The following is a 16,794-nucleotide window of genomic DNA, read 5'->3' as shown; positions in this document are numbered from 1 at the left end:
AAGTATTTTCCCAGTAGGCCTATGGTCTCACGAGTCTTCTCAAGTACCCCTTGTAGATAGGCCAATTACCCCTAGGGGTCCTAGTACCCCCTCTAGATAGGCCAATCACCCCTAGGGGTCCTTCGGATACCACACCTAGTTGGTGGTACAGTAACAGAAAAAGGTTGGGAACCATTTTCTATGTTTGCAGGTTAGGGTTTGGTACAAGGCCTCAGATTTTCACTTTATCACGTAAAGTCAGGCGGTTGCAGATGGGGTTTTAGCAATTGCGTGCAGGTGTGGGTGAACAAACAGCTGACCGACGCATTACTTCTGAATACCTTTTCACATAGATTACCAACACAGACTAATCTCATCACCTGGCAAAACTGAAGCACAATAAGAGTATATAAGGAGGTGTGAACTTACTGATTCATGTTTTTGGGGTCGGTGGAAGTCATGTGGCTCTCCGTCAGTGTCCTGTTGTTTTGACAGGATTGACAGTTTGCCTTTCTTTTTGGTTGACAGTTAAAACAGTGTTACTTGCAGTTAGTCACAGACATCGACCAGAGTAGTTCAGCGAACATACAGGACAGATACAGACCTGCAACTGAGGTAACAGAAAAAGTGCATGTATTGTATTTGAGGACGGCTCATAATAACGTCTGGAATGGAGCGAATGGAATGGCACCAAACCATGTGTTTGATGTATTTGATACCATTCCACTCATTCAGCTCCAGCCATTACTACGAGCTCATCCTCTCCAATAAAGATGCCACCAACCTCCTGTGATTAAATCCAGATAAAGTTGAATATGATGAACCTAATGCAATGAACTCCATGGTTATTGATGATGACGATATTGATGATGATTGTCAATGTAAGATCCGACAAGCCCAACAAGAAGGGTGGAGTTGGTGCTCAACATTCAGTATCTTTTCAGTGGTGGAAGAAACCCTCCGGCGTTGGTGCAGTGTGTCTGGGGCTGCTGTGTGCACTCCTACTGGCTGGGATCATAAGTCTGTTAGTCTATCATAGAAATCAAATGACCAGTTACAACAACCTGGCTAAAGAGAGAAACCAGCTGCAGAAAAGCCCTAACAATCTGACTGAAGAGCGAAACCAGCTAGAGACCAGCCACAACAACTTGATTAAAGAGAGAGACCAGTTACAGAGTGAAACAGAAAGACTGAAACAGTCTTTAATGGTCAAAGGGTACAGTTCACAAGAATGGATGAAGTTTGGCTTCAACTGTTACTACCTCACCGCTTTGAATGGAAACTGGGAGGAGAGCAGATTGGACCATTGCTTTCAGTTATAAATAACCTCCTTTCTTATTATCTTCTCTTTTGTCCTTCCCTCTCTTTACCTCTTATCTACTCGCCTCTCTTCTATTCTCTCAATTCTTCTCCCCTGTTCTCCTCTCATTTCTTACCCCCTCCTCTCCTTTTATTTCCTTTCCCCTTCTCCTCTCCCCTCTCCTCTGCCTCTGAAGCCCCAGATCCATTCTACCAGTCGATGCTCTATCAGAGCAGCTGATGTCTCTTGGTGAACCACAGGTGGCACCAAACACACATCCTGTAGGCAACCTCCTATCAACTCAGGATCAACCCAAAGAGAGAGCTTTGGGAAATATTTTCATACTCATCTTAGACATCTCTCTCTCTTGGTCCTGCACATGCACATGCACGCACACACGAAAGGGTTGAAAGCAAAGGGTCAGCCGCGGTGCAGCGCCTTTGTAAAAAGCAGAAGTGAAAGGTCTTAATGCGCTCTCTCTGCCTCTCTTTCTTGTATATGACCATCTAGCATAGTTTCTGCTATATTCCCCTGCCAGCTACTTCTCCCCAGCAAATCCTATTAAAGCTATTATCATACACATACACACATCCAGGCTGTATCACATCCGGCCGTGATTGGGAGTCCCATAGGGCGGCGCACAATTTTTTTTACCGTTATTTAACTAGGCAAGTCAGTTAAGAACAAATTCTTATTTTCAATGATGGCCTAGGAACACTGGGTTAACTGCCTGTTCAGGGGCAGAACGACAGATCTGTACCTTGTCAGCATGGAACACCAGCTAGAATGGAACACCATGCAGCATGGAACACCAGCTAGAGTGGAACACCATGCAGCATGGAACACCAGCTAGAGTGGAACACCAGCTAGAGTGGAACACCATGCAGCATGGAACACCAGCTAGAGTGGAACACCATGCAGCATGGAACACCAGCGTGGAACACCAGCTAGAGTGGAACACCATGCAGCATGGAACACCAGCTAGAGTGGAACACCATGGAACACCAGCATGGAACACCAGCTAGAGTGGAACACCATGCAGCATGGCATGGAACACCAGCTAGAGTGGAACACCATGCAGCATGGAACACCAGCTAGAGTGGAACACCATGCAGCATGGAAACAGCTAGAATGGAACACCATGCAGCATGGAACACCAGCTAGAGTGGAACACCATGCAGCATGGAACACCAGCTAGAGTGGTGGAACACCATGCAGCATGGAACACCAGCTAGAGTGGAACACCATGCAGCATGGAACAGCTAGAGTGGAACACCATGCAGCATGGAACACCAGCTAGAATGGAACACCATGCAGCATGGAACACCAGCATGGAACACCATGCATGGAACACCAGCAGTGGAACACAGCAGTGGAACACCATGCAGCATGGAACACCAGCTAGAGTGGTGGCTAGAGTGGAACACCAGCTAGAGTGAACACCATGCAGCATGGAACAAGCTAGAGACATTAACACCAGCTAGAGTGGAACACCATGCAGCATGGAACACCAGCTAGAGTGAACACCATGCAGCATGGAACACCAGCTGGAACACCAGCAGACTGGAACACCATGCAGCATGGAACACCAGCTAGAGTGGAACACCATGCAGGATGGAACACCAGCTGAGTGGAACACCATGCAGCATGGAACACCTCTGTGGAACACCATGCAGCATCTGTCTGAACACCATGCCTAAGTGGACCATGCAGCATAACTGTCTGCTCTGTCTGTCAGCTAGAGTGGAACACCATGCAGCTTCCTGACTGTCTATCTGTCTGTCTGTCTCGCTCTGTCTTCCTGACTGTCTATCTGTCTGTCTGTCTCGCTCTGTCTGCCTGACTGTCTATCTGTCTGTCTCTGTCTGTCTCGCTCTGTCTGCCTGACTGTCTATCTGTCTGTCTCTGTCTGTCTCGCTCTGTCTGCGTGACTGTCTATCTGTCTGTCTCTGTCTGTCTCGCTCTGTCTGCGTGACTGTCTCTATATGCCTGTCATTTGAAGTGAAATATTACATAGTATCCTTGTAAAGATAATGAATATGAGGTTATAAAGTGCTGAAGTTCCTCTTTAAACGAAGTTGGCCACCGGAGATTCTCATGGCGTGAAGCAAACTATTAAAATCTTCTGAGAAAGACTCAAACATACATTTCCCACACCAGGCAGGTATCAATTGATAAGCCACAAAATGTGAACCTTTTGCAAAGTGATATGCGTCACGAACTATGAATCATACATTGCGTTCAATGCAAAAAGATATGCATCAAGAGTATTGATGCACAAGTCAATAGATTGTGTTCATTGCAAAGAAGTTGGGGATAAAGCAGCAATGGGTGAGAGACACAGACAGACAGACAGACAGACAGACAGACAGACAGACAGACAGACAGACAGACAGACAGACAGACAGGACAGACAGACAGGACAGACAGACAGGACAGACAGACTACATGGAGTAGAACCCTGTGTAACTGCAGAGAGATAATGAAGGACTATGTTGATCAAATCTAACCACAGTTTATTTGTCACATGCACAGAATGCAGCGGGTGTAACGGTACAATTAAATAGTACATTAAAAAAGAGAAGGTAATACAATATTTAATAAATGAACACAAGAATTGACCATAATAAACTATGTGAAACAGTGTGCAGGAACACTGTGGAGGTAGATCAATAGGCTCAGCAGCAGGGTGAAGTGTGTGTGTGTGTGTGTGTGTGTGTGTGTGTGTGTGTGTGTGTGTGTGTGTGTGTGTGTGTGTGTGGTCGGTATGGGTGCAGTTAGACAGCCAGTGATAACTGCATGAAAATAGGTGTTTCCGGGTATTTTCCAACCTGTACACAATCAGTGAAATGTATTGTGAGCGGGAGCACACTCCTGACCACGCACTGGCACAAGTATTTCCGGGATCGTACACTCCTGATGTAAAAAAAAAAGTCCATTAGTTTGCACCTGACCTTTCCCAGAGTCCAGTTAGGGTGGATATCTCTCCATCTCAGCTATCAATCAGAACGCTGAAGTTTCAGCCAATCAGCATGCCTGAATGCACATTTGGACACTGCACCCGCCCACTCTAGCTCAGAGTGTTTATGTAGTTCCAAGAAGAAGACGCAAGTTTTGGCTTGCAATCAAGGTTTTTCATTGTGTTTACTAAGAAGATTGTGCGTGCATCCAAGAAAGTGAGTTGTGGGGTTTATTGTTGGGATGTTTTATGCTACGCAATGATGATTGACTGCAAGTCATTTACCTTAAGTTACCTTGTCACATCTGTAACTGTATTAAAGTAATGTTCTTATCCTGCGGCTTATGTATATTTCAGATACTCCATGTTGTTTATATTGCATAAGTGCCAGTTTCGCCTTGATTGCATGAGCATCTGCGCAGTAGATGCTTATTTGTCTAGAGTCATTTGTATAGTCTGTATACCCATGCTACCGCAGCGTTTTCATAGTAGCCATTATGGTTGCCATTTGCAGGTGTCAGGGCAAGCCTCTAGAACAGTCTAGATTAGAAGTTTCAGAACTGGAGCTCATGCAGGTGCAGTATAATTTATGACCCCAGAGACAGATTTGATAAGATCCTCACCAGGCCTGAGAGAGCGGGCCTTATATCTAGCTTGTCAGACTAGTTAGCTCTCTCTCTCTCTCCAGTGAGATATTTATCCACATGTTGATATGCTGTGTGAATATCCCTGTTCAGGTGTAATGTTAGGACATTCCTTCCTGTGTAGATCTTCCTATTGTTTAGTTTCCAACACTGTGTTTCTGTTCTTATCTTTCAGAACCACAAGTCCATTTCTAACTGTAACCACAAAGATACTTCAATGATGTGTGGGTTTGTGCAGCTGTGTGGTGGTGACCTAGAGAATAAAGCTCTGGATATGAAAACATCTGCCTGGTTTCTGCCGGACTGCCTGTAGTGGGTCAGACCAAAGTACAGCCAGCGTTAAGTCATTAGCTGCTGAGGGTTCAGAAGCCAAACGCTCAGATGGCTCCAGCTGGACGTTTTTATACCCAGTTACTCGTTATCAAGGATTTCTGGGATCGTACACTCCCAATTATTGTGCATGAACTTAAACTGTTATTTTCTGGTGTCTGACCTGCATGACACTTGCACTTGGAAAGAGGAGACGTCATAGCGTCATGTCAATACACACCCAACCAACTAGCTAGTACCACTTACGTTGGGGCGGGAATATTTGAATTGCAGTGTCAGTTAGCTAGAGAGATCCCTAGATCCGTAGACACCTCCGTAGAGATCCACTCACTGCCTGTCCGCAACATTAGCTGTGATTTCAACGAGAAGACTTCAACAAGACTTTCAGCAAAGTCGACATTGAAGGACTTCAAAAGAACCATGGTCTAGGAACAATTTACACAGTAGGTCTTACGTTAGTGTGGTGGTTGTACATTTCAATTCATTTACTAGCTGGCTACTTTGTGTTAAGCAAGAGTTTAGGGGTTAGTTGTTGCAAGGTGATTGAATGCCTTATAAAATAAGCTGTTTATCAAGGTAATAAGACTTACGAGCACACTGTGTCCTATTGCAGGGAAGTGATGTCTTTTGTTTTTGTGAGTGTAGGGAAAAACTTGTGATCGATATTGAAGCATAGAGGTGTTTTATGGAGACATGAACAATTATTCTACTCAATATCCCTACACCCCAATCTCCTCTGCTACCTCCCAGGGGAGGAATACCCTGAACTCCTCGTTCTCACAGGACTCGGGCTAGTACGCTGTTGCCAGGTCAGTCTTGGGGGTGACCCGCCTGAGGTGATATTTTTTTGTCTTTGGAAGATTATTTTAAAAGAAATAAATGTAATAAATAACATGAGGTTATGGCTGAGCATTTATACACGCATTGTTATTATAAAAATTATATATATTTTTCTATTCATTAGGATTGCAATCAATGTGGCAACTTTTGTATTATCAAAACCTTCTTTCTGTCAGACATGTTGGATACAACACTGGGTCGTTGACCAGCAGTGGTTACCCTCCCAGGACATGTTGCCCTCCTGCTCCTCCTCTGCTGTCTCTTCCTCAGCCGGGGCATGCAAAGCTCCCTGTTACCCAGAGGACCCCATGCACCTCCTCAAAACAGCTATCACATGGGTCGCCCACGTACCCCCTACTGCCCCCTTATATCCTAATGAGCCCCAGGTCTACCCCACATATGCGATGCCACCCCTTCACTCCAGGACGAGCAGCCCCTCTGGCAGACAAAATGAACTATTTGTAGAACATTGCATAGGAATCTAAATCCTATTTTTGTAACTTACTCTGGTTATCGACCAATGATTTCCATTTGCATAGTTATTTGTTCAATTCTAGAGTTCACTTGCAGCATTTGAATAAATTTCTTCAATTCCTGCTCTGATTCATCAGTCACACACTGTGTCATGTTTCTTTTGTCTTACAGTGCCTTGCAAAAGTATTCATACCCCTTGGATTTCTTCACATTGTATTGTTACAAAGTGGGATTCAAATGGATCACAATTTAATGAACAATCTACACAAAATACTCGGTAATGTCAAAGTAGAAGAAAAAATGTACCTTTTTAAAGATTGATATAACTACAACGACTAGATTTGAGTTATTTGATAAGTATTCAGCTCCTGAGTCACAACATGTTTGGCAGAAGATTACAGCTGTGATTCTTCTTGGGTAAGTGTCTAAGAGCGGTATACATATTACCCGTTATATTAGACCATTATTCTTTTCGTAATTCTTCAACCTCTGTCAAGAGGATGGGATCATGGCTAGACAGCTATTTTCAAGTCTTTCCAAATATTTTCAAGCAGATTTAGGTCTCAACTGTAATTTGGCCACACAGGGACATTTCCTGTCTTCTTGGTAAGCAACTCTGGTGTAGATTTGGTCTTAAGGTGTATGTTATTGTCATACTGAAAGGTGAATTCCTCTCCCAGTGTCTGGTGTAAAGCAGACTGAAGCAGGTTTTCCTCTAGGATTTTGAATGTGCTTAGCTCCATCCCATTTCCCGATGTCAAGCTTACCCATACCATGATGCAGGCACCACCATGCATGGAAATAAGGAGGCAGTTACACAGTTGTGTTGGATTTGCCCCAATCATACTGTAAGAATATGTGTTTAGGACAAAAAGTGAATTATTTTTCCGTGTTCAGTTCAGAAGGACGACTATCTTTGATGTGTCTGGGTTGTTTAATACATAATGCAAAGCATAATTATTAACTTGACCATGCTTAAAGAAATATTCTATGTCTGTTTTGTTATTGTTAACCATCTACAGTACCAATCACTGCCATTTTGATGAGGCTTTTGAAAAGGTCCCTGGTCGTTGTAGTTGCATCTAGCTTGAAAATCAACTGAGGGACCTTATAGGGAAGGACACTCAACATGCACAGCACTTACACAAATGACTGATGATTGGCTGAGAGAAATTGATGATTAAATGATTGTGGGGGCTGTCTTGTTAGACTTCAGTGCAGATTTACATTTTTGATCATAGTCCGCTGCTGGAAAAAGTGGATAAAGAGTTACTTGCCTAACAGAACACAGAGGCTGTTATTTAATGGAAGCCTCAAATATAATCCAGTTAGAATCAGGAATTCCCCAGGGTAGCTGTTTAGGCCCCTTGCTTTTTTAAACATTTTTACTAACGACATGCCACTGACTGAGTAAAGCCAGAGTGTCTATATATGGATGACTCAACACTACACGATGAGACAGCCTATAGTGAGGTCAGAGACCTGGCTGGGTGGTGCCAGAATAACAACCTATCCCTCAACGTAACCAAGACTAAGGACATGATTGTGGACTACAGGAAAAGGAGGACTGAGCACACCCCCATTCTCATCAACAGGGCTGTAGTGGAGCAGGTTGAGAGCTTCATGTTCCTTGGTGTCCACATCAACAACCAACTAGAATGGTCCAAACACACCAAGACAGTCGTGAAGAGGGCACGACAAAGCCTATTCCCCCTCAGGAAACTAAAAAGATTTGGCATGGGTCCTGAGATCCCCAAAAGGTTTTACAGCTGCAACATCGAGACCATCTTGACTGGTTGCATCACTGCCTGGTACGGCAATTGCCTGCTATCCAGGACCTCTACACCAGGCCGTGTCAGAGGAAGGCCTTAAAATTGTCAAAGACCCCAGCCACCCCAGTCATAGACTGTTCTCTCTACTATCGCATGGCAAGTGGTACCGGAGTGCCAAGTCTAGGACAAAAAGGCTTCTCAACAGTTTTTACCCCCAAACCATAAGACTCCTGAACAGGTAATCAAATGGCTACCCAGGCTATTTTCATTGTGTGCGCCACCCCCCAACCCAACCCCTCGTTTACACTGCTGCTACTCTGTTTATCATATATGCATAGTCACTTTAACTATACATTCATGTACATACTACCTCAATTGGCCCGACCAACCAGTGCTCCCACACATAGCTCGGTTGGCCATCTGCATTGTGTCCCGCCAACCCCTCTTTTATGCTACTTCTACTCTCTGTTCATCATATATGTATAGTCACTTTAACCATATCTACATGTACATACTACCTCAATCAGCCTGACTAACCGCTGTCTGTATATAGCCTCGCTACTTTTATAGCCTCACTACTTCTATAGCCTCGCTACTGTTATTTTTCACTGTCATTTTACTGTTGTTTTATATCTTTACTTACCAATTGTTCACCTAATACCTTTTTTTTGCACTATTGGTTAGAACCTGGAAGTAAGCATTTGACTTTTATATTCGGCGCACGTGACAAATAAACTATGATGTGATTTATGCACAGCAGCTACTACAGCGACTGAAATGACTGCAACACTCAACAAAGAGCTGCAGTTAGTTTCAGAGTGGGTGGCAAGGAAGAAGTTTGCCCTAAATATTTCTAAAACTAAAAGCACTGTATTTGGAACAAAATACTCACAAAACCCTAAACCTCAACTAAATCTTCTAATAAATCATGTGGAATTTGAGCAAGTTGAGATGACTAAACTGCTTGGAGTAACCCTAGATTGTGAACTGTCATGGTCAAAACATATTGATGCAGTAGTAGCTAAGATGGGGAGAAGTCTGTCTGTAATAAGCGATGCTCAGCCAACACTATCAACAAGGCAGGTCCTACAGGCTCTAGTTTTGTCGCACCTTGACTACTGTTCAGTCGTGTGGTCAGGTGCCACAAAAAAGGACTTAGGAAAATGGCAATTGGCTCAGAACAGGGCCGCAAGGATGGCCCTTGGATGTACCCAGAGAGCTAATATTAATAATATGCATATCAATCTCTCCTGGCTGAAAGTGGAGGAGAGCCTGAAAGTGGAGGAGAGATTGACTTCATCGCTGCTTTTATTTATGAGAGGTTGAATGTTGAATCTGTCTAAACTACTGGCACACAGCTCTTACACCCATGCATACCCCACAAGACATGCCACAAGAGTCATCTTCACAGTCCCAAGTCCCCAGAACAGACTACATAGAGCCATGACTACATGGAACTCTATTCCACATCAAGTAACTGATGCAAGCTGTAAAATTAGATTTAAAAAACACTTCATGGAACAGCTGGGACTGTGAAACAACACAAACATTGGCACAGACACATGCACACGATAACATACACTACACATACACATGGATAAAATAAAAAAAACATTTGACAGAATGATTATCCTCCTATTTCACTGCATTAATTTTCTGGCTTCAATTGCAGTTCTTACTTTCACCACTAGGAGTAGTTGCCAATAGGGGGTCTTTACTCCCAAACTTGTTGACTAAAGGTAGCAGTAGAGACTGAAGTTTTTTTCAGGACACATTATTTTCACTCCAATTTGATACTAAGTGATTTTCGTAGCAGGTTAGGCGAGCATTTTCGTTTACAAGAATATTGCCGGTAACGGTTAGCAAAATCAGGTGAATTACCTCAAAGTTAACTTGTTTTGACATTGCGTTGTTGTTTTTAGCTGAAGAGATGATGTATTGTATGTGTTCAGTGTATTTTTACGCTTTCAGACAATGTGATAAAAACAATAGTGCACTAAATCTTGAGTTAACAGCGCCAATTAGAACTCTAACAGTGCTACTTTTAACATGTTACAAAATATAAATAAGGAGACACAGAGTGCTAGCTTCTCTGTTCTTTTCACTGGGTTTCTTCCAATGTCTGAAGAAGAGAGGTGGGTGCCTGCAGCAGTAACATTCTGAATGGAATGCTCAGAAATTGAAAATCTAAATATTTAACACACTTAAACTTTCATATTCAGGCATTACAGAATTTACAATTCCATATGTGGAAACATTGCTACTGCAACATGTTAATGCCAACTCTTCACATGTGAGGAGAATAACCCCATTTCACCACATGTGATCTTGCAATAAATTGTGAAACTAAAAATTATATTTACACATGTGAATGGTTTTCACTTGTGAACTTGCAATTTCACATGTAAATGGTAGATTTCACATGAGAAAGTTTTTCACATGAGAATGCATATACAATTTTCTGATGTGAAAATAAGTTTTCTTCTCACATAAAAAAGTGCTGTAATCACTCACATTTTTAAGCTCAACATGTGAAAACAGCTATTTCACATGTGAACATTTGATTTGACAAGAGCAAATGCAAATTTGACGTGTTTTTTTGTAAGGGTTTTGCAAGTGTTAGTCATCCTCGTGGTTGTGAAAAATATTTGTATGATGTGCAACCAAGAAAATGTCATTAGTACAAATCAATATATAATGAGTCACATGTTAGCGCTGTTATATTTTTATATTATGTCATAATACATGTCATTGCCGTTATATTGTCAATATTGTCTGCACTGATAATGAAATTCAATAGACAAAATACTCAAATATTATTCTATCATTCAGACTATAAAATAAGGTTTCTTCACATTGAAAACAGCAAAGGACTACACCTACATCCCAGAACTTGAAAAGAACAATGTTAAGACTTGGCTCTCAACTGGGGCTACCAAGGAGAATGATCCTGAGATCAAATGAACCAAGACTCCCTGAAGTGCCATCACCAACTACGGTTGAGCTTCTATAACTTCAAGGAGATGTCGCAACACAGGAAGCAGTTAGCACACCTTTGAGTGTGGAAGGACATGAGCTTTCCCTATTGTCAGACTTGGTGGCTCCCAGGAAGCCTGAAAACCTACAGAGTACTCAGAAATGTTGTTGAAAGAGGGGGGCCTTACAACCAAACTTATAAATCATTTGTAAATAAGGGAAGTTTGTGTGGGAAACAATACATTTTGTGAGAAACAATATTTGTGTATTCTTTACCTATCAAATAGAAATTATTATTGCAATTTTGGAAGGGTTTTAGTATTATTTATTAAATTGTTCTCTTTTTCTTGGTATCTATGCTCCTGGCGGTTTTAACTTCAAATTCGCAGACCTACAGGTGGGTAGATATCCAAAAGACTGACTACCCTGGTGTAAATACAACACAAAACAAGTCTGTCCGATTAAAAATATCAGGTTAACTACAGGTTTATTAGGGAGATAAACAAGATTACAAGGTAGTCTCTGTAACCTCAAAATAACAAAAGCAGAGTAAGGAAAACAGTCTGATAAGGTACTGAACTGGTAAAGTACTAAATCACCCAGACCATTAGAGAGAGTGGTCAGTCAAACACCTGATTCTAGGTTCTGAGAGAGTGGTCAGTCACAACACTAGGTCTGTTCCTGATTCTAGGTTCTGAGAGAGTGGTCAGTCAAACACTGTTGTTCCTGATTCTAGGTTCTGAAACAGTCAAACACTGTTGTTCCTGATTCTAGGTTCTGAGAGAGTGGTCAGTCAAACACTGTTGTTCCTGATTCTAGGTTCTGAGAGAGTGGTCAGTCAAACACTGTTGTTCCTGATTCTAGGTTCTGAGAGAGTGGTCAGTTCTGAAGGTTCTGAGAGAGTGGTCTCAAACACTGTTGTTCCTGATTCTAGGTTCTGAGAGAGTGGTCAGTCAAACACTGTTGTTCCTGATTCTAGGTTCTGAGAGAGTGGTCAGTCAAACACTGTTGTTCCTGATTCTAGGTTCTGAGAGAGTGGTCAGTCAAACACTGTTGTTCCTGATTCTAGGTTCTGAGAGAGTGGTCAGTCAAACACTGTTGTTCCTGATTCTAGGTTCTGAGAGAGTGGTCAGTCAAACACTGTTGTTCCTGATTCTAGGTTCTGAGAGAGTGGTTCAAACACTGTTGTTCCTGATTCTAGGTTCTGAGAGAGTGGTCAGTCAAACACTGTTGTTCTGATTCTAGGTTCTGTTCTCAAACACTGTTGTTCTGATTCTAGGAGATTCTAGGTTCTGAGAGAGTGGTCAGTCAAACACTGTTGTTCCTGATTCTAGGTTCTGAGAGAGTGGTCAGTCAAACACTGTTGTTCCTGATTCTAGGTTCTGAGAGAGTGGTCAGTCAAACACTGTTGTTCCTGATTCTAGGTTCTGAGAGAGTGGCCAGTCTAACTCTGTTGTTCCTGATTCTAGGTTCTGAGAGAGTGGTCAGTCAAACACTGTTGTTCCTGATTCAGGTTCTGAGAACACTGTTGTTCCTGATTCTAGGTTCTGAGTCAGACTGTTGTTCCTGATTCTGGTTCAGTCAAACACTGTTGTTCCTGATTCTAGGTTCTGAGTGGTCAGTCAAACACTGTTGTTCCTGATTCTAGGTTCTGAGAGAGTGGTCAGTCAAACACTGTTGTTCCTGATTCTAGGTTCTGAGAGAGTGGTCAGTCAAACACTGTTGTTCCTGATTCTAGGTTCTGAGTGGTCAGTCAAACACTGTTGTTCCTGATTCTAGGTTCTGAGAGAGTGGTCAGTCAAACACTGTTGTTCCTGATTCTAGGTTCTGAGAGAGTGGCCAGTCAACTCTGTTGTTCCTGATTCTAGGTTCTGAGAGAGTGGCCAGTCTAACTCTGTTGTTCCTGATTCTAGGTTCTGAGAGAGTGGTCAGTCAAACACTGTTGTTCCTGATTCTAGGTTCTGAGAGAGTGGCCAGTCAAACACTGTTGTTCCTGATTCTAGGTTCTGAGAGAGTGGTCAGTCTAACTCTGTTTGTTCCTGATTCTAGGTTCTGAGAGAGTGGCCAGTCAAACACTGTTGTTCCTGATTCTAGGTTCTGAGAGAGTGGTCAGTCAAACACTGTTGTTCCTGATTCTAGGTTCTGAGTCAGAGTGTTCCTGATTCTAGGTTCAAACACTGTTGTTCCTGATTCTAGGTTCTGAGAGAGTGGCCAGTCAAACACTGTTGTTCCTGATTCTAGGTTCTGAGAGAGTGTCAAACACTGTTGTTCCTGATTCAGGTTCTGAGAACTCTGTTTGTTCTAGGTTCTGAGAGAGTGGCCAGACTGTTGTTCTGATTCTAGGTTCTGAGAGAGTGGTCAGTCAAACACTGTTGTTCCTGATTCTAGGTTCTGACTCTGTTGTTCCTGATTCTAGTGGCCAGTCTAACTCTGTTGTTCCTGATTCTAGGTTCTGAGAGAGTGGCCAGTCAAACTCTGTTGTTCCTGATTCTAGGTTCTCAGTCAAACTCTGTTCCTGTTCTAGGTTCTGATTCTAGGTTCTGATTCTAGAGAGTGGCCAGTCAAACACTGTTGTTCCTGATTCTAGGTTCTGAGAGAGTGGTCAGTCAAACACTGTTGTTCCTGATTCTAGGTTCTGAGAGAGTGGTCAGTCTAACTCTGTTGTTCCTGATTCTAGGTTCTGAGAGAGTGGCCAGTCTAACTCTGTTTGATTCTAGGTTCTGAGAGAGTTCAGTCAAACACTGTTGTTCCTGATTCTAGGTTCTGAGAGAGTGGCCAGTCAAACACTGTTGTTCCTGATTCTAGGTTCTGAGAGAGTGGCCAGTCTAACTCTGTTGTTCCTGATTCTAGGTTCTGAGAGAGTGGTCAGTCAAACACTGTTGTTCCTGATTCTAGGTTCTGAGAGAGTGGCCAGTCAAACACTGTTGTTCCTGATTCTAGGTTCTGAGAGAGTGGTCAGTCAAACACTGTTGTTCCTGATTCTGGTTCTGAGAGAGAGTGGTCAGTCAAACACTGTTGTTCCTGATTCTAGGTTCTGAGAGAGTGGTCAGTCAAACACTGTTGTTCCTGATTCTAGGTTCTGAGAGAGTGGTCAGTCAAACACTGTTGTTCCTGATTCTAGGTTCTGAGAGAGTGGTCAGTCAAACTCTGTTCCTGATTCTAGGTTCTGAGAGAGTGGTCTCAAACACTGTTGTTCCTGATTCTAGGTTCTGAGAGTGGCCAGTCTAACTCTGTTGTTCCTGATTCTAGGTTCTGAGAGAGTGGCCAGTCTAACTCTGTTGTTCCTGATTCTAGGTTCTGAGAGAGTGGTCAGTCAAACACTGTTGTTCCTGATTCTAGGTTCTTGTGGCCAGTCCTGATTCTAGGTTCTGAGAGAGTGGCCAGTCTAACTCTGTTGTTCCTGATTCTAGGTTCTGAGAGAGTGGTCAGTCAAACACTGTTGTTCCTGATTCTAGGTTCTGACTCTGTTGTTCCTGAGAGTGGCCAGTCTAACTCTGTTGTTCCTGATTCTAGGTTCTGAGAGAGTGGTCAGTCAAACACTGTTGTTCCTGATTCTAGGTTCTGAGAGAGTGGTCAGTCCACTGTTGTTCTGAAGGTTCTGTTGTTCCTGATTCTAGGTTCTGAGAGAGTGGCCAGTCTAACTCTGTTGTTCCTGATTCTAGGTTCTGAGAGAGTGGTCATTCTGTTGTTCCTGATTCTAGGTTCTGAGAGAGTCTAACTCTGTTGGATTCAGGTTCTAACTCTGTTGTTCCTGATTCTAGGTTCTGAGAGAGTGGCCAGTCTAACTGATTCTAGGTTCTTGTTCCTGATTCTGAGGTTCTGAGAGAGTGGTCAGTCAAACACTGTTGTTCCTGATTCTAGGTTCTGAGTTCAGTCAAACACTGTTGTTCCTGATTCTAGGTTCTGAGAGAGTGGTCAGTCAAACACTGTTGTTCCTGATTCTAGGTTCTGAGAGAGTGGCCAGTCTAACTCTGTTGTTCCTGATTCTAGGTTCTGAGAGAGTGGTCAGTCAAACACTGTTGTTCCTGATTCTAGGTTCTGAGAGAGTGGCCAGTCAAACTCTGTTGTTCCTGATTCTAGGTTCTGAGAGAGTGGCCAGTCTAACTCTGTTGTTCCTGATTCTAGGTTCTGAGAGTGGCCAGACTGTTGTTCCTGATTCTAGGTTCCAGTCTAACTCTGTTGTTCCTGATTCTAGGTTCTGAGAGAGTGGCCAGTCTAACTCTGTTGTTCCTGATTCTAGGTTTTGAGAGAGTGGCCAGTCTAACTCTGTTGTTCCTGATTCTAGGTTCTGAGAGAGTGGCCAGTCTAACTCTGTTTCTACTGCAGATATCATGGGAATGGAAATCATGCATCTGAGAACTGCAGGGATTTTAGAAAAATACCATAAGGTCAAGGAATATGGGGAGACATGCAATGTAACTGTACTACTGTTAAATAACCTCTCTAATATCTTAATGACAGTCTGAAAAAGACTGTACTTTTGTAGAATGGTACTGTGAACTAGATGTAGCAGAGAAACACACCCAAGCACACACACTTCACACATACTGTATGTATCATTCAATAGCTACTGTCAATCAATCACTTGAGTTTTGTAGTTACACAATACATTTAAAATGACTGTGTTAACATATGTTTGCTTCTTTTGCTTTAATGAAGCTGTACATACACCATGTGTAATTTCTGCTCATTCAATAAATAATTGAACCAATTGTTATGAACCCAATAACCAGCCTACGGATATTGTTACACTCGCATTGTCTATGGGTCCTAGGCTTAGTTACGTGCTCTGTAACCTGAATGAATGTGTGCATTTATGTGAGAAATCAGCGTTTGAGGACTGTGTTGGATGTGCTCAGGAGACAGCAACTTACTGAGGTCAGTGCCAGCTCCGTCTTGACTTTATTTGTTCAGATGGTGATGAAAATAAACATACAAAACATAAAACCACAGGCATGCCCAAACTAAACCAGCAGCCTCAAGCCTCCACAAGCTGGGACACTGACTGACCATCACCTTAATTGGTATCACCTGTGTCCTTATCAATCAGGCTCAGCACCTGGACAAGGTTGCTACTGCCCCCTGGGAAAATAGAGTGTTGTAACCTGGATATTTAACAGTCTTATGGCCAGGTATTTATCACTCTTTGCCTGAGCCTTGATTGCACCGGTGCCGCCTGCCGGACAGGATCATGGAGAACAGTCCATGTCTCGGGTGGCTGGAATCTTTGGCAATTATTTAGGCCTTTCTCAGACAGTGACTGGCATGTATGTCCTGGATGGCTGGGAGCTCGCCCCCCAGTGATTTGTTGGGCTGTCCGCAACACCCTCTGTAGAGCCTTCCTGTTGCGGGCCGTGCAGTTGCCATACCAGACAGTGATACAACCAGTCCGGATGCTCTCAGTGGTGCTGTTGTAAAAGTTCCTAAGGATCTGAGGGGCCATGCCAAATCGTTTCAGTCTCCTGAGAGAGAAGAGGGGTTGCCGTACATTCATGACTGTTCTGGATGTGGACACGTAGG

At 43.0% G+C, this 16,794-nt stretch overlaps 1 protein-coding gene across 1 annotated transcript in view; it reads right to left on the bottom strand.

Moving 5' to 3' along the window:
• LOC118371197 (lipopolysaccharide-induced tumor necrosis factor-alpha factor homolog) overlaps positions 1–16,279 on the bottom strand; it is a 78,914-nt gene extending 62,635 nt beyond the window's left edge. Inside the window, exon 1 of the mRNA XM_052519437.1 lies at positions 16,149–16,279. The gene's annotated coding sequence lies outside the window, so the exon portion shown is untranslated. The remainder of the gene's footprint in view (positions 1–16,148) is intronic.
• Between the last annotated feature and the right edge of the window lie 515 nt (positions 16,280–16,794).

This window comes from Oncorhynchus keta, chromosome 5, assembly GCF_023373465.1.
Source record: "Oncorhynchus keta strain PuntledgeMale-10-30-2019 chromosome 5, Oket_V2, whole genome shotgun sequence".
Lineage (NCBI taxonomy): Eukaryota > Metazoa > Chordata > Actinopteri > Salmoniformes > Salmonidae > Oncorhynchus > Oncorhynchus keta.
Note: the sequence above shows the minus strand (reverse complement) of the source record. Positions and strands in the feature narration are given on the sequence as shown.